This window comes from Pteropus medius, unplaced genomic scaffold, assembly GCF_902729225.1.
Source record: "Pteropus medius unplaced genomic scaffold, Ma_sr-lr_union100, whole genome shotgun sequence".
NCBI lineage: Eukaryota > Metazoa > Chordata > Mammalia > Chiroptera > Pteropodidae > Pteropus > Pteropus medius.
In genome coordinates this window covers 11,621,654-11,640,869 of record NW_024346667.1, presented here as the reverse complement: position 1 = coordinate 11,640,869, position 19,216 = coordinate 11,621,654, and the positions used below count along the sequence as shown (strand labels likewise).

General features: G+C 37.3%; 1 pseudogene; it reads right to left on the bottom strand.

Moving 5' to 3' along the window:
• Positions 1 to 13,304: 13,304 nt before the first annotated feature.
• LOC120613650 (uncharacterized) lies at positions 13,305 to 13,423 on the bottom strand (annotated as a pseudogene).
• Between the last annotated feature and the right edge of the window lie 5,793 nt (positions 13,424 to 19,216).

Below are 19,216 nucleotides of genomic sequence, written 5' to 3'. Positions count from 1 at the left end.
GCAAGATTTGGATTTATCTGAATGAAAAATATATGTTCATCATTTTCATCACCCGTCAGGAATCTACAATAAATTACGAAATCAGTTTTGCCAACATTTTATGTATAATGGATTGAGTGATTTTTTATTTAACAGAATAGTTGATTATAAAGCTCATTAATGTAAGAGATTAAGGATTTCTTCCTGAGCTCATTTCCCCTCTCCTTGGGTCTGAACAAGACTTGGGGTATGATAGATTTCACTCCCATAAATAGGCTACCTTATATAGCAAAGATAAGGAGATTTTACAGATGTAATTAAGATCTCAAATCAGGTGACTTTCAGTAAACAAAAGAGCAAGTCTTACTTAATCAAGTGAGCCCTGAAAAGGGACTGGATTCTTCTAAAAGAAGAAACTTAAAGTGTAAGGTGTTCTTCTGATGGTTCTGAAGGAGCAAATTGCCATGTGATGGCGAGGGCCATGCACAGAGAATGGTGGATGACCCGTAGGAGCTGAGAGTGACCCCTGTCTGACAGCCAAGAAAATGGGCACCTGAGTCCCACAGATGTAAAGAAATAAAGTCTTCCAAAACCTCAATGAGCTTGGAAGAGGATGCTGAGCTTCAGATGAAACCTCAGCCCAGGGCGACACCTTGATTTCACCCTGGTGAGACCCTGAGCAAAGGACTCAGATAACTTGTGCCTGGACTCCTGATATAACTGTGAGATAATAAATTTATATTGTTTTAAGTCATTACATTTATAGTAATTTATTATATAGCAATAGAAAACTAATACATATGGCATTTGACTTCATTTAGAGGCATTATAAAATGTTTGATGATTAATTTCCCACCAATCCTGAGCCTTACATTCATTCCCCCGAACTGTCGCTATGTAGTTCTACTCATGATTCATAACTGCAAAGACTAGCTCACTTGATCTTTGGAATGTTCAAGCTGAAATCTAGATGTGCCCTCCCCTTCTGCTTTATAGATAAGAAAACTGAGGTTCAGAATAATTGACTAGTTTGAGGTTACACTACTAATAAGTAGAAAAACATTGAAATCTATTCTAGAGTCCTTTCACAATGGTAGAGAAACTAGTTTAAGATTTACTTTTGATTTAGTTGTAATGGAATTAATCACTCCCACTTCTGAGCCTGGTTAACACTGCTGTATGTTTGTATTTCTTGTAACACTCAATACAATCATTTATAAGTATACTGGAACCTTGTTTCTCATAGTATATCAGCAGAGTATCTTGTGACTGATAAGTGTTTACTAGATATTTTGTGAATTAATAAATGACTTTAATGAGGCTGAATTTGCTGTGTGGCTAGGAGAAATAATTAGAAATATTAATATTTCTAAAAATTTTAATGGGGTGGCAGAATGGGAGCTGGTAATTAAGAAAGCAGAGGGTTTTAAAATCAAACGCCTAAGGAAATTTTAAAAATTAAATTTCTAAGAAAATACTTGCAACATATATTGATGAAATACTTAAAACACCAGGATATACTCATACCAAATACCAAACAAAATCATCATTAATGAAACAGAAGACAGCATTAATGAAATAGAATTAATTACAGGGCTGTGATTTCATCTAAAACTTTGGCGATGTAATCATCTCTTTCTTTTTACCTTATACATCATGCCCACTGTAAAGACAGCTATCTCAAGAATTAGATCAATGTGAAAAAATGTCTTCACCAATCTCAGGCAACCCTAACATCTATCCCAAGGGAACTGCAGCAGTACCCTAGACTGGAAAGAACTAGAACCTCAGACTAACCTCTGAAATGCTCAGCTCTTGCTTTAATAAGAGATGTTTATTGACTGAACTCTACAATTTTCTAAAGGCTCTCATTGTGTAACTGTGACAATAATCAGGAAATGAGTTTCCTTGAAGGAAATGACTTTCCTTGAAGGAAATGACTAGTCTTCCAACCTCAGGGTCTAGAATAATGTACCTATGAAATGGGGGTAAATTATATATTTTGCTCCCATTATTCTCCAGTTGTCAAAAGCTCAGAACGGAATTTGCTGTTGAGTTTAACAGCTCATGTGAGATTCAGGCATGTCATTGGGTAACTAACAAAAACAGAAGAGCTAGTGCAACATGGCTGCATAAAGCAGACAAATTTGAGGGATAAATGTTTCTTAGTGGGAATTTTAAAGGGTTTATGTATTTCCTTAGTCCGATCTGCTATTGAACACATGATATAAAACATGTACAATTCTTGAAGCATGTTTTTCTTTTGCTCCACAAAAATTTTTATGTGAGGGGAAAAAATGTTGACATTTGCACTCGATTTTTTTTTTTAATTTCAGAAAAACTTGACCTACAAGAACACTATCGAAGTGTGAGTACAGTAACTGAAGGGACGAAATAAAGAAAAGGACCAAATGTCATCCAAAAGAGCTCTCCTGGAATGTTATTTACTCCAGTTTTGGACCTTAGTGTAAGTGAGCCTACAAACTGAAGTCTCAAACTAGAGTAAATAGGTTACCTGGTCCCTAGGTGTAGGTCACTAAGGAGTGGCAATCCAGGAAAAGAATACTCAGTAATGACTTATACGTCAAAGAAGACACAAGTACCCTCTTTGTTAGTTTTGTTTGTAGAAGTGACAATTATTCATTGATATCACATGTATACTCTTTACCCATAAAGCCATTATTTGTCAAGAATAATAAATTGTTAACTAACCCTACAGTGGTAATCATACTGCAATATAAAAATGTATCAAAGCAATACATTGGACACCTTAAACTTAGGAAATGTTTTATGACAATTATATTTCAATTTTGAAAAGAGCATATTAGTGGCCCGAAACAGTTAATACTAGTTTCAAAGATGTTTAAATTATCACTATCCTATCACTAACCCATGGCAAAGATCTGGGTAGTCTATCAAAAACTTCAAAATATGGTTGTCAGATAAACTACAGGATGTCCAAACTTAAATTTCAGATAAATAACAAATATTTTTAAGTATACCCTAAATATTGCAAGGACATACTTATATTAAAAATTATTCATCACTTATCTGAAATTCATTTAAGTGGCCATCCTGAACTTTTATTTTTCAAATCTGACAACTCTACAAATGACAGTGGGATGAAATCTCTTCAAACTGCGCAGAGTTAACATTTTACTCTTTAAGTCATTAGCTTGAATATTAGCTGAAGAGGAAAGACCAGCAGAGAAAATAGTCATTTTCTAATTAGTTTCTTCTATGTATACTACCTGAGGAGAAATTAAATTCCAGTATTAACTACCCTCACAAGTGCAGCCAAACTAGCAGAGATATATGATAGATATCTCTAATACCTAACTTTTAGCCACATTTACCTTATACATCATGCCCACTGTAATACCTAACTTTTAGCCACATTTACCTTATACATTTTTAAGCAGACATTGAGGATGCATTTATAAAGTACTTAGTATAAGCTAACATTATTATGTGCTATGTAAATAAAAGAGCAATATACAGTCTACTGGGTTAAGGTGCTTATATTCATGTTAAGGAAGTAATAAAGATACATGTGACACAATTAGAAAATGATGCGAACCTGCAACTTATTTGGCATTCAAGTGTGTGTTCTGCAGACTCATTCATTTAGTCATGTATCAGTGACAGCCATGGTCAGTCCCTGTTACAGTGTTGATGGAAAAACTTTGAACAAGCCCAAGTCCCTTTTCTTGTTGATCTTCCATTCTAGTTGAGGGTAAATAAGTAATAAACAAATGAATTCATACCGACATGTCTGGCAGTCACAGGTAGGTAAGAAGTGAATTTAGGTTGGGCTCGAGAAAGAGTATCTCTAAGAAGGTGACATTTCAGCTGTACAACAAGAAGGAAATGGCCTATTCAAAGAAGGAAGAGAAGCAAGCAGCATTCTAGCAGAGGGTCGAGTTAGAGCAACGCCCTCGAAGTAGAAGTGGCCAAGGCAGGAACAAGCTTGCTGTGACCAAAGAACAGAGAAAAGAGTCCAGTGGCTGAGTCAGAAAGGGGAGAATTTCGTTCTAAGTGCCATAGAGAGACATTGAGAGGTTTTAAGCAAGAGAGTGACAGGATCCAAAATATGTTTAAAAAGAAATCATCTTGGCTACTGTGAAGACACAGACCTGTCTGTACTCAATAACCAAATAAGAGTGAATGCAGAAGCAGTGATAGAGTCCCTCACCAGGGGAGGCAGTGGTGGTTTGTCTTGCGTTGGAATGCAGACAGAGATAGAGGTTAAGTTTAAGATATATTTTGGAAGCAAAGTCGATAGAACTTGCTGATGGAAAGGTAGGAATCAAGGGTACTTTCCAGGGTTTTGGCTTAAGCACCTGGATGGATGACAGCACCATTTACTGGGAAAAGAAATCAGGTAATCAAAGGTTCTAATATGAGACTTAGCGAGTTTGGGATGCCTTTTAGTCAGCCAAGTGGATATGTTAAACAGGAGAGAGAGAGAGGTTAAATGTGAGCTGGCATGAGTCCAGAAAGAACTCATGGGAGAAAGAGGACTTGCTCTTGAAAAGTGGGTTGAATTCAAATGAATATGGGAGGAATTTTTCTGCATTTCCACCAGAGGAAATAAAATTAGAAAAGACATGAAAGAGAGAATGAGCATAGAATATGGTTGGAGGTGGAAGAATGGGGAATTTATGTTGGCAAAAAGTGAGAGGTAAGATCAGAACTATAAGGTAGGTCTAATTTATAGGGGTCTTCAGTAGAGTTTAAATTCTTCCTCTAAACAAACATGGAGCCATTGCCAATTTTCAAGTAAGAGCTAAGGTAGATTTCAATTGTCCTGTTCTCCATCATACCCCAGTTCTTAACACAGAGTCTGAGACATAGCAATTGGTCAGCTTATTAAGTGAATGAATGAAAAATGAAGGAGTGATTGGATAGCTTAGCGGTTTTGCACAATGATAGAACAATGGATGAAGAAACCAATGAAAGGGCTCCCTGGTTTAAACATCTAAGTTTTCAGATTTACAGATCACTACGTATCATATAATGATACAGAGAAGGAAATAAAGGTGTCTTATTATATTGCCTAACATGGTAAGATGACAAAGGGAGATAGGAAATACGAGTTTAGTCCATCTAGAAGGTACTAAAAATTTTAAAGATTTTAAAATTTACAAGAGATTTCTCCTAAAACAGAATTAGACAGAGTACTTAGTTGGTTCATGAGATTAAGGAAAACTTGGATAAGCTTTTTTAATGTTCTAGAAATCAAGACGCCAAATTTTTTCTCCTAGCTCTTCATGCATCATAGCGTTCAATTCTTAAGTAGTTTTACAATTGAACATTTATGTAATTTTTTTCAGCATGTCTGTAGTGTTTCTGTTGGAACTTAAAATTGATTAGATTATGTTTAGAAGACAATGTTGATATCCAGTGGAATAATGAATAAAGACCTCGGTTTTTCCTGGAACCTGCTATTGTTCCAGGGGATCTCCACGTTCTACAGAAGTTTGTAATTGTCACACGTTTGTATTTATATGTGTAAATACACATATGATGGTTTTGTGATGGTGGGGATGGCTACGCTGCATTGCTTACGGAAGAAGCAAAGCTGAATCACTGCTCTGCACACAAACAGAAGACGATAAAGCTCCAATAAAGTCAGTAAGCTCTGTTGGCACTCGCTTGCTATTGGCCTCAATGCTCTCAGATTATACACTCCTTTTATTGGATTATTACTTTAATGGGACTTTTTAAAGGGCATTTTAATGGCCTCCTTGTTTCAGCTGATATACATTGAAAAGCACTTGGAATACTTCCCAGTTGCAACATTTTTGATCTTCACATTTCTTAGAATTCTGACAACCTACCAGGTAACAGTTAGTATGATATTATGCTGACACATTCCAGAGCTGGCAGTTGTTAGATTTGCCAGTGCAGTTTGTTATCCAAATCCCATGGGCCTGAAATTTATTGCCTTTCCCTTTTACCCACTTCTCCATAGACCCTTCCTCTGCCTTCCTCCCCCTACCTCCAACCCCGCTTTTTTTTTTTTAAGTCTTTGACTGACAACACTGTAGATGTGTTTTTAGGTACATCGTGACTATCCAGTCAAGGTGTAACCTAGTACAAAACAAGAATCAGCCACAGAAGTTCTTATATTATGAATTTGCATTATTCTGTATAATTTGAAGAATCAGAGATAGCTTATTTAGGGCAAAAATATTTGTTCCCTTCACCCAGTCATGCCATTCTAAGAATTCTCCCAAGTCACAGATGGATCATAGGTGATATCTATAAACTCCCTGCAAAGCTAAGTCCTGCAGAGTGACTCTGCTGTGGCCACTACAGATTTCTTTTTTCCTGAATGAGAACGTCAAGTATGGGAAAGAACAGGAAGGGAAGAAATCAGAAAATGATCATAAAAATGCTTCAAAACCTGCCTCTTTAGCAGATAAAGATAACAAAGTCCAGACAAGTATAAAACTCCCCTGGAACAGAATTGATTTCAGTCCAGCCTGTATGTCTCATTCAGCCTCCTCATGCAGACTGAACAGGACTCAGGGAAGCTTCTGTTCCCATGGTCGTGTATCAGATTGTTGACTTTGCAACTCAGATGATACCCTCACTTTGGAAAAGTATGCTCTGCCGACTTTTCCTGAGAACTGCATCTTTTTCTCTGGTTAGTTTAACAACTTTGTTTTTAGTGTTCTGCAGATTTCCTGCAATGTGTCTAGGAAGGTTTTTGTTTGTTTGTTAGTTTGTTTTCGCCACCCCTAACATGGCTAGGATTTACTATATGTCCTTAATCTGAGATTTCATATATTTAACCAAACCTCAGAAGTTTTTATCTTTTCCCTTCTTTGTTCCCACTCTACCCTCTGCAATTTTTTCTATTCTGACTTTGTGGTATATCTACCGGATATATGTTGAAATTCAGTTTCTCAGGTCCATAATTTTATTTTTTGTTTCTTTATCTCTCTGTACTGAAGTCTCAGGAATTTTCTTACAACTGTCTTTCAGTTTATGAATTTTTCTTCAGTTATGTTTCATATGTCTTGAATCCCCAAATTTAGTATTTTTATAACAATTCTTTTGTTTTCTTATCTCTAGACCTTCTTTTTGTTTCTTTACCGTAGGTTCCTTTTCTTTTTTAATAGTGTCTTCTTCGCCTCTCTTTTTTTGTTTCCTGCTCGTATGACTTTATTTTAAACATACTTATTTTAGCAAACAGCATTGGCTAACTGTATTTTTTAAAGCTTTTGAGAATCTAATCCTATAGTTTGATGTGTCCTTTAATTCTTCAATTACATTTACTAACTTTGGGTTGTGAATTGATCTTCAGTGGAGCTCTACCCAGCAAAATCTTTTGTGGCTTGGGTTAAGGGCATGTCCCTCCAGAATTATTTTGCCTTTGCTTCTGCTAAACACCCCAAGGACATATCCAGCTTGGAACTAATTTTAATGTTAATTCTTTTGTTTTAGGGCCACATATTATGCAAGTAATGTTATTTGAACATCAAACCCAAGTGTGATGTAAGCACAGGGGAATAAATTCTCAAGCGACTCTTTTTCCCTAGCAATAACACAGTTGGAAACAAAACAAGTTTCTTTTGTTATATCCTACTGCCAATGAAAGGATTTTTATAGCTCAGTTTTTCACTGAGGATTCAGACTTTGAGCATCCAGACTTTTATAAAGGGAAGTCCAAGTTCCAAGTCCTTGCCTTACCAGGGCTTGAGGTAAATGAACTCTTATGACCAAGCCCTTTAATCCTTGGGATAGCTATCTGATTAATTCCCTCTTTGTTTCTGATAGATGAATTTGATTGATACATATTATTCTTGAAACTCTGGTAGATATTCTTTTTAAATATAATTGCTTATTATATGACTAAACACAAATACACACACTTTATATGCAAATAATTTCACTGATAGTCACCATTCACTGAGCCTTTAAACTGACAGGACTGTGCCACTTTATGTGCATTATCTCAATAACAATATTCTAGGTAGGTACTTTTATTATTACCATTTTACAGATAAGAAAACAGAGAATTCGAGGATTTGGAAAACTCTTTAATTGGCAGAACTAGAATGGAAATCCAAAGTTATTCTGAATCAGTGGCAGATCTTAATCGTTGTACCATATACCTTCCACAACTGTGAGCCTCTCTATATGAAAGTCTCAATATCTGCCAGTCTTTTCTATTTTAAAAACCTTTAGTTTAACAAAATATTTATAGTTTTTATGAATTGTTAGAAATTATATACATGTATTTGTATTTTGTCAACCAAATGCCACTTCTGTACCTAAAGTCAAGTGGAAAATTTATCATGGAAAATATGTAATTTAATTTGCTTTTGCAAAATGGACTTTGAAGGAAGTAAAAATATAATAACCTTTTATTTCTTCTTCATGCTGGGGAATTATATGTCCAACTAAACAAATTTTGCCAATTAGTGGATTAACGTTCTACATACTAAATTTTTAATAATTTCAGTGGAAATCTTGCGTTATAGTCAGGAATCCAGACTCTCTTTTACTATCCCTGTGTTCCCCAAATTTGTGGCTTTTTGATGTTTTTAAAATAAGCCTTAATGGAACCACTCTGGTTCTATAAACACTGCTTTGTATCTTTGAACCAAAGAGTGATCAGGATCTCTTTTCTTTTTCTTCTAGAAGATTCCTCTGTTTGGCTAAACTTATGGTAATATAGATTTATAAAGTATGTTTACATATCCAACAAGTATATTTGCCAACTTTATATCCAAATGCCCTGTTTCATTATTAGTCTTCAAAAAAATCATTTTGAGCTATTTTCAATAGTTTAGTTCACCATCATAAAACTTATTTTATGGACAAAACAGAATCTTTCTATATTTTCAGAGTTCTCAGTGTCAACATCAAATATTTTGTATGTGATACAATAATACCCTCTGGACATTTGCACTTAAATAAATATTGTGGGATGTTTCACCTAAAAAGTATTTCATGACCAAGAACATTTGGGAAATATTGCCTATTTTACTCCCTTCTTACACATTCACAACAAATATGAACATATGAAAAACAGAGAAATGAAGAAATAGTGCAGTAAAGAAATCTCTATGATATTGCTTAACCCAAGTTATCATGTTTTTAAAATTTTCCAATCATGTTTTTTAAGTTTTCGCTTAACAATTACTAGCAAACCACCAAAATGGCTTCCTTGCCTGATGTTTTCTAAGAATGATATTTCCTTTTGGCTACTCCCCATCCTTTTTTCATCACTTTTGCCTGAAAGGCTGACCGATCCCCCAGATAAGCAGGGCTTTGCTATGCGGGAGTGCTTCTGGTTGGCACAAGGCAGAAGTGGGTAGAGACAGCAGAGCTGCTGAATTTGTGTCATGTCAGACCCACCAGAGTGGTTTCCATTCCTTCATGTTGCAGGAGCTAACAGGAGTGACTTCAGTCAAGGAAACAGAGAAGCTGGACCGTGTTGCCTGAGTATTCTGAGACAGACGAGGCAGAGTCTTCTGGCTAGTCTGCAGCCCCACTGAAAGTGGGTCATTTCACCACCAAGGAATGGCTCTGGGTGGCACTTCAGAGACACTGCGGTGAGGGAACAGACCCCTTATTCATCACGGGGGAGATAGTGTTTTTCCTCTCCTGTGATAGATTCACGTTGGCCCAACAGCCTTTATGGTTAGGCGTGACTTCCTGAGGGATTTTCTCTGGATTCACAGAAGGTTCCCTGAATCCTAGGGAAAGCCTGACTCACCCACAGTCCTGTCAGGGTGGGGCTGGCATGACTTGGATGCAGCTTCTACTTGGCTGAACTTACGTGACGGCAATTTTCAGCCTAACATCGGCTGCCTCTGCGAGAAATGGAAGAACATGACATGGAAAAGGCCCCACAGAGATGCCGACAGCAGCACTGAAACCTCCTCTCACAGGCTTCTCACCGATGCCCTAAGGTGACATGTTAGGGAGCTTGGAAAAAAAATTTTTTTTTCCTACAACTTCCTTTTTTCCCTATAGCAGTTTCTTTCACAAGTTCATGTCCCCAGATATCCTAATAATTGATGCCTATTTTAATAACTGATAGAGTATTTTGGGCAATTGGATTTAAGCCTGGAGCTGACTGCCCAGCTTGGCATCTTGGTCCTCAGCTCCAGTACAAAAATGCTAAAGCTAAAGCTTCCTTTCAATACCATATCTTGTGTTCTTTATCACTTAATTTACAAGACCAATCTTGTTCTATGTAATGCCACCCCTGGAAGAGGTACTTAAATTCTCACACACTGTCACTCATGTGCCAACACAAACACATATCTGATTTCTATAAACAAGAAGGGTGATGGAGCTGTCTGGTCGATAATTACCTCCAAGGAAGTGAAGGGTTTGTTTGCCATTACTTAAAGCAAACGGTAGCCAGACGCCAGATAAAGAGACCACAGCAGGTTGACCCTGAGGTTGGTTAGGAAAGTAAGTCGGCAAGTCACAGAAAGAAAGAAAGGAGATACATGGAAGGGACAATTTTCCAAGATGTTTGAATCCCAACTCTAACTCTCACTAGTTGAGTGACTTCCGGCAATTTACTTTACCTGGTCTTTAGTTTCCTGTGAAACAGTGATGGCAACGGTGCTTGCTTCATAGGAATGTGATGATGAGTAAATGAGACAATGTGTATATGTGTATGTGTATACATATGTGTATGTGTACATTGCATCTGGCCTATAATCATACCCAGGAAATGTTAAGAATTATGTGGCAACAACAACTGCCTTCAAGAGGTCACCGAAACCTTGAAGATTCAGTGCCCATGAGCAGCCTTCTGGGAAAAAGCGTTCATAACTTTCATCAAGAGTTATCCAAACACTTAAAAACTCCTGGAATGATGGAAAGCAGTTCAAAAACATTAACAGTATCACTGAAGTTAAAGACAGTTGTTTCAGCCAGATTATTTCCAAAGTTATAAAGATAACTATTTTCAAATTGTTATTCTTGACTAAAACATATGCCTTGTTTTTCTTTACTTATTTATTACTCTCCTCCCTTCAAAACTCAGCTCAGGTATCCCCTTGGCGAATACCCGACTAGACCACTCAGGTGACACTAGCATAGTTTCCTCTTTATAAGTTGGTCCTGCTTCTCTAAATTCATCCCAGCTGCTGCAAAGCAAGGATCCAGTCTTACACCTTTTTTCAATGCCTAGCATAATCCTTTATACATGGTTACCAGTCAACACATGTATATTCGTAATGATATTTGTAATGATAGGGTGTATTTCTACGTAGAGGATAATGAACTTCTTCTGGGTAAGTCATACAGTGAACTATCTCCTCTGTAGAGCACAGCATCCAACATGAGTGCTTCGTGAATGGTGAATAAGATGAAAAAACGGGACAGTTATACAACAATCGATGGACAAATTAGACAGGTAAGTACAGGAGGGAGTTTTGTTTGTTTGTTTGTTTGTTTGTTTGAAGATCACCATATGGAGGATGTAACCAACCCTCTCAGCATTTACTTCATACAAGTATTATAGTTTTCAAACATTTATGACTTGCGTACCAAAAATTCACTGGACCAATATATTTTCTTCAGGAGACCACAGTTTAAGTTTAAAGGCTCAGCCACCCTTACATTCCGCTTGAGAACACAGTCCAAATCACACTTTCATTAGTTTTCCCCTTACAGTCCTAACGTGAAGTGCATCACCATCATTGAGTTGTACTCTTAGAGAAGTTTCCCAGCACTACTTGTGATAAACAGAATAGGAAAGGGAAGATACTTGAAGATCAAATGGAAAACAGTCTACCTAGCAAGTAAATTATCTTTTGTGGTGATAGGATTGGGAGAGAAAGGGGCTATGTTTGTGCAAAGCAACCACAAAGTGCCATTGGAGCTATTGATGGATAAGCTGTGTCTGAAACTTCTGCTTTTTAAAGAAACCGTATCAGCAGCACTAAGCAGCTCATTTGCTGCAGATTTGTCTTCAAACTGTCATTTGCAAAATGCTGATAAGCGCAACTTAACTTGAGAGAGAAACTATATACATTTTTCATTTAAACACAGAGCAAATGGGAAACCACAGGACATACACAACTGTAAGAGCAAGAGACAAATATGCTTAGGAGAAGGCAAACAAAGACGCTGGCTGCGCCGAACAAAATCCCAGGCAAGGCACCAAGTCAAAGTAAAAATGGACCATGCAAGTGGAGGTGAATCCCTGCTAGAAACTTGGGTTTGCTGTTTTTCTCACGTAAGGAGCGTGTCTGCTTCAATGTCATGAGACAGTCTGAAGTGAAATTTTACCGAGTACTGAATAATAGCTTCCTTCTGGCCAATGTATTTTTATGAAGCTCCAAAGTAGAATTGGAAAAATAAGTTAACTGATGTGAATCATATTGTGTCTTTAATAAAGCAAACAGTGATGCCATATTCTGAATACACAGTTAAGTATAGAAGGCTGGCATCGGCTCTTGGGATGATTAAGGAACGTGGACCCCCTAATCATCATTTATAACATTGTGGAATGCTGCAGAGTCACATTTCTCAAATCATGTTCCACAGAATGTTAGTTCTTAGCAGGCGATATGCCATATTAATGGTTCTATAGTCAAATTCTCACTGCCTTGCTAATAAAGACACTCCTATGTACAGATATACATGAGATACAAGCTCAATGAAGACATTTTTATAACAAGTTTTAGTAAATCTTCCAGGTTATGCTCTAAAATTGGTCATAGTTCTGTGTTCTACTTCTATTCCCAGAGTGTGTTAAAAAAAACACTTGTTCTACAAAAATTACATAAATATACACATATGTACACACATACGTGATACATAAATAATGTACACGGCAACTTAATTTAGAGAAATTCTACACTATCTTTCTTATTTTCAAGAATCACAATGCACATTAATTCATTAAAGACTTTTAAAAGTCCTACAGCAGAAAAACCCTATTTAACACAGCATTGCTAAAGTTTGTCTCATCATGAAAGTCTTTTCTTTTTTTAATATGTACTATTTATTAACAACTCATGGAACACAGAATTCACTTTTGAACATACTTATATATAAAAATATTTAATAACAAATTAAATGAAAAAGTACAAAAGAAAAAAGTCACGAAGTGTGTACACGGTGCTTCATTTTTGTCAGATAATTACATATTTGTTTCCCCTATTTATCCATAACATATTTTTGTTAAAGCATAATATTGCTTTATTTGGCATGGGGAAAAAGTATATGGAATATAACCCATTTACTAAAGTTTCCAAGCATTTTTTTTTTTTTTAAGGCGAGGCAACCCTTGGTTGTCAGCTTATAATCCCTTAGTTTTTACTTATTTTTCAAGTCTACAGCACCTGGTCTTCCTAGGTGGTCTCCCATCCTAGTACTAACCAGGCCTGATCTTGCTTAGCTTCCAAGATCGGACAAGATCAGGCTTGCTCAGGGTGGCATGGCCATGGATAGTTTCTGAGCATTTTAATCTCTGTTGAGGTCATAACAGGAGCCAAACACTTTCGGTGCATGAAGGTCCTGTCCCGCTATGTTGACTATTGAGTGTTGAATATTTAATGTCATGGGGAGCGCCCCAGGCTCCTATTCCTACTCCTAATGGGCGCGCCTGAGAAATATCCATTGAACTGTGCTTTGAATCGCTTGCGTAATTGGTATAGGATATAACAAGAAGGCCAAATGTAAAAACAAAGTATTCCCATGCTTTTTTCTCCAAATACCAACTTTAGGCACCTGACCAAATACTATTCATTTTCATCAGAATGTCTCTTTCCTAATCGAATGAAAAAAAACACTGGGTTTTTCCCTTCCTATGGCAAATGGGCAAAAGAGAATTGAGCAGCCAGTACTCACACCCAGCCAAGAGCAGATGGACAAGCGGGAGACAGGAAAGGTGCATGGTCTCCACTTCCCCATAGCCTTTCACTTTAAGGGAACCAGAATTTACCGTAAGTTTACTGTAGCAGAGAAGTGTTCTAGACAGAAAATGTACTCTATGGAAATTTTGCTACAGCAGAGAAGAAGCTGTGGGGATTGACAAAGAAGGCAGTGGGTATCGCTTCCATCTCGAAGGAGCTTGCAATCAAATGCTTAGAGCAAGATAAATGTAAGTAGTGGGATGCATACATTTCCACTCTATGGGGCTCTAGTTCCGTGCAGTCAGGGTGGCAGGAAGGATTAGAGAACTAGAGAATTATGTAGTATACAGACTGATCTGGAAAGACTGCAACTAGATCAACCAAGAAGTGTGTGTGCATGGCTGAGTGAAGCACTCAGGAGGCTTGTCGCAGAGGTGTATGACCAGGCTCATGCCCGCAGGGAGCAGGCTGTCTTCCTGGATGACTAGAGGAAATATTAAAAAAATAAATAAATAAATAAAACAGTATATAATTTGGTACCAAATGAGGGACTAGAGCTTGGCACAGAGCCTGGAAAGTGGGTACTTAATATGTGTTTATTGAATTTAATTAGATCTCTAAGCCATGAGAGGGCTAGACATGAGGCCTCTGCAGAGTTATGCAGGAAATGAGGATCTCTATTAAATCATAACAGGCAGAAACAATGGCATAGGTGGTGCAATGAACCTTTGAGACAATTTGGGGAGAGGCAATTAGAAAAGGTTTTAAACACAATAATTGACAGTTTAAAGTTGATAAGAAAGGCAGATTAGAATCACTTTTATTCTCTGAGAAGGTAAGTGACAGTCAAAATAACTCCCAAGGACCACAGTGTCTGATAACAATGATTGAAGAGAGATGAGACTTGCAGCAGGCAAACCAACAATAGCTCTGGTTGTCTGGCCAGGTCTTGGATGCCTTACCCTGTTGCTTGAATATGAATGTTCTGTTCAGCTTTCTTGGTTGCCAATGGCAAAGGCCATCTTTCACACACATCAGAGATGAGTAGAAGAGATCATTGCTTAATATGTAATTCACATATCTCTTCTCATCACAGGCAGAGCCACCAATATTCCCAAACCACAAAACAGAGCTCACTTATATCACTGTTTATATAGGCTAAAAACATCTGCATTGTGTGTCATTTGTACAATGTTAGGCATAACTGGGTGTGTTTGTTTCTTCACACATCTGTCCTCCCTGCTTGTTTGGGAAAGTAGATCCTGAAGACTGTGATCCTATACATTTTGGTGAGTGGCAGCCCAATGTCAAAAGTCTCTGTTCATGGCTTCCTGCTGAAAATTGTTGTGTAGAGTGGTACTCTGAAGTGCATTCTCAACCAGCTTTTGTATGAGTTGAATTACCAACTAATCATCTAGTGCTAAAATCTCAAAGAAAAACATGCAGGTTGAAGAGGTAGAGAAAGAAAAAACTGCTTCTCTTTTATAGTATATTTTTCTTAATTAGATTAAAAAGCTGCCCATCTTCTCTTTCAATCTAAAAATTTTGAAAAAGAAGAATAATCCAGGACCTTCTACCTCTACGATGATTTCCATGCATTAAGTTTTACCATTCATTTAACTTCATAAAGGCATTTTTTGTTCCAGAGATAATTATTCCAGATAAGAAGTCTCCTATTACAACTCTTTGAAATTAAACCTACAGAACACATTTGGACAGTGTCTCTTGTCTAAAGAGTGGTACTCAGTATCAGGACTTGTTTTTCTCCCAAAGACAGATACCACCAATGTTAGACTACATTCGCAATGGAAATCATCGCTTGGGCACTGAATCCAGCCACAGAGCTTTTGGCAAAAAGGCTGTAACCTCTTCTCTCTCCTCACCAGTGAGAATCCCACCACAGTTTTCCATCCGTTGGTGACCTCCATCCGGGATTACCTCAATGCCCTTTGCTCAGGGCTATGGTTAAAGACCTCCCAGAAGCTCCAGCTGTTGGTACAGAATGCATCAGTCTTCTAGTTGTTAACGGTCATAGGCTGATGTGACTGGAGTGTCTCTGAATCCGTAGGGCCCTTCTGGCTTAGGCTGGTGGTCCCAAGCTCTTTCATCAGCTCGAGTACTGAGTTTTTCAAGAAGTATATTGGGCCCATTGATATTTTACAACTTTTGAATCTCCATGTAAGTTCACCACTTCTAGGCAAGGAGGTAGATCAGATATAAGTAAAAGGAAGAAAACACCCTTGAGAATGAATAGATGCAAAAGGAAGTTTTGGTGAGTTCTCTCGACTTTACACAACAAGTTAGGCAAGAAGGTAACAGTAAAGAAAATGTAATTCTCTCTGAAAGGATGCCATGGAATGCAAATGATTACCAGCAGGAAGCTAGAGATTCTATAGCAAGATGGTCTCCCTATCTGTGCCCTACCAACACAACAACTAATTAAGAGTTTGAAGAAAATGAATATGAAACAGCAATTTTCAGCAGAGAATCATACAACTTGATTCTGCTTCCTCTGGTCTTCAGTGAAACCTAAGGTTATCAGCTAATATACCAGGTCCGTTGACTATGGAAATATGATTTTTAAAATAGCAAGGCAAAAGGTCATTATTCTTAAATGCTTTACTTCCAAAAATTTGCTTTTGTAAAATGCTTGCTTGGAAATCAGAAATCTAAAGAATAGGTAGAATGACCTGTGCAGGTGTTAGGGTGAAATCACCCACTATCCAAAGAGAAAGATGGTTCATAATAAAGCATTTTATGTAAATGAATACTCATAGGTTGAGAAAATTAAAGGACCAGAAAAATGGAATTAGCTAGATTTATATAACTAATTCTCAGAATTAATGTTCTCTGTTACTAGGTGTATGAACGTAATCCTATAGAAATCACAGCTGTCCATATTTTAGACACTCCCAGGAGTGTTAGAAAAGAGGAGCTTATGACAAATTAGCATATTCAATGAAAATGATGATATTAGGAAATACACGTTAAAAATTTTGACGCACACATTACATATATGTTACAGGGGTATAGACCATATGCATCTCCTTAGAAAGAGCTGAGGTTTCAGTCCTGATTCATCATATGCCCCCTTCACAGCACCAGCTACCTTTATTCCGGTCCCCACACTGGCTCAGCCAGTTACCAGCGACAGGGCCATGTGTCTGCCTGTGCATTTACTATAAATATGAGTCTGCTGATGGCGTTACCATTCCTAAAACTCTGCCCCACGGGCACCTGCACATGGCCTTACGTTATATCGGAGTCAATTTTCCTTGATATCCTCTTCTCACATTTAAAGATCCCTTAGACTCAGCATCCTAAGAACATTCCCTTGGTGCTTCTAGTCCCAAAGGGTCACCATCCTTCAGAGTCAAGGACCATACTCCTAAAATTTCAGATTGCCTGAGATTTCTAAAAGCCAGTCCAGAAACTCACATCGGTCTGTGTTGAAGTATGTGACTGGGCCGCAGCAAAAATAGGAGGGAAACAAAGAACAAGGTGGTGATTTGCTTTTTCCCTAGAGTTAAATGTATACTCTATAAAAGTTATCTGTACCCTAACTTTAGGTACTTCTTACCTTTCTATTTTTTGGTGTTCTTTCTCCTGAAAAGTGATGGTGATCGATTAATTGCAAGTTTCCTTTTACATCCTTACTTTAAAAGTAAAGATGAAAATCATGACATTCTTTTCACTTCTTCCCTTTCTCCTTCCCTTTTTCTCCTCTGTCGCTTGCATTTGTTTGTTTGTCTGTTCATTCTTAGTTATTACACTGTTTTGTGACGTGCAAAGGTGTGGAAAACATGGTGTCACAGACTCTCACCAGCCACTGGGCTAGGCTGTTTGACTAGGGACGTATGTCTACCTTGTGCTGACCACACGGTTCCATTTAAACCTCCTCAAAATTTTGAAATCTATCCCTGCACATGCTTAGCATGGGAGGAGAAGGTGTGTATTTTACATGGATAGTCCGATAAGACCATCCAGAAAGAAGAGAAAGAGAGAGAGAAGGGAAGGAAAGGGAAGGAAGGGAAGGGAAGGGAAGGGAAGGGAAGAGAAGGAAGGAAGAGAAGGGAAGGGAAGGGAAGGAAAGGAGGGGAGGGAGGGGAGGGAGCAAGGCAAAGACAGTGGGCAGTCTGTGGAAGGGGTTGGAGTGGAGTTAGGGGAGGTCTAGTTATGGCGGAAGTCAAGGACGAATATAAAGGAGGGGACAAACTGGTTATTCAGAGTCTTCAAATCTAGGCAGAAAATTTTAAACCTGAAGCAGCAAGAAACAGACCACAAGAACTAGCAGAGGGAAAACAATGCTGGTGCAGCTGATAATTCAAAGTCCATTGTTCTCCCACACTTTCTCCAATTTTCTGTTATTTTATGAAGATTGGATACTTCTCACAAATATCCCTAGGGTGTGTTTACTGACTAAGGTCACTTTCTTCCACAAATATTTGTTGGAATCTACGCCACACGGGGCAGTAAACCAGATAAATTCCCCATCCTCTTAAAATAAAAAGAGTAACATGTCTCTAGATAAATGTGGTGAAGATAGCAATTTTTCTCAAATAAAAATTTGGATCTAATGCATTTCTAACCAAAATTTTAGTGAGATTTTTGGTGATTAATAAATGGATAAAAATAACTAGATTAATTGGAACTGAAGACTAATGGGGAGATGCATGCAGTTCTCATTGTTAAAATACTTATATAAATGTAGTAATTAAAAGTATCTGCATAAGAGTATACAATATAATAAACAGTACAAGAAAGAAAAGTCAAAGACAAATACCTCTATATGTGGAAATGTTATATTACAATGGCCACATTACAAACCAATGGAGCAAAAATAGATGACAAGATTTGGATGCAACTAATTGATCAAAGAATTAACAATAAAATTAGAGCTTTATCACAAACCTTTCACTAAAATTCTTTTCATTTGTATTAAAGAGTTAACTGTATATATGAAACAAATAACAAGAAAATATAGGTTAGTATTGATCTGATTTCTGGATGAGTAAGGTCTTTCATGGGATAAAAATCAATGGAAGAAATAAAGTATGGATAAATTCAAATACATAAAAATTTAAAATAACTGTCAAAGCTTATAAATTAAAAAGAGAAAAAAATAAGGAAATCTAAGGAAATAGTTAAACTAAAAGTAGATACTAATAATTATGAAAATAGAAAGCAAACAGAAGTAATGTTTGCGGCAAACATTTATGTTCTAATTATGAAGCAGGCACTGACTTGATAGACATGACAAATTCAAAAGATGTAATCTGACATTGCTTCTCCCCACCACCCCATCTCAATTCATATGCTGAAATCTTAACTGTCAAAGATGATGGTATCTGTAGGTAAGGCACCTGGGAGAGGCTTAAATCATGAGG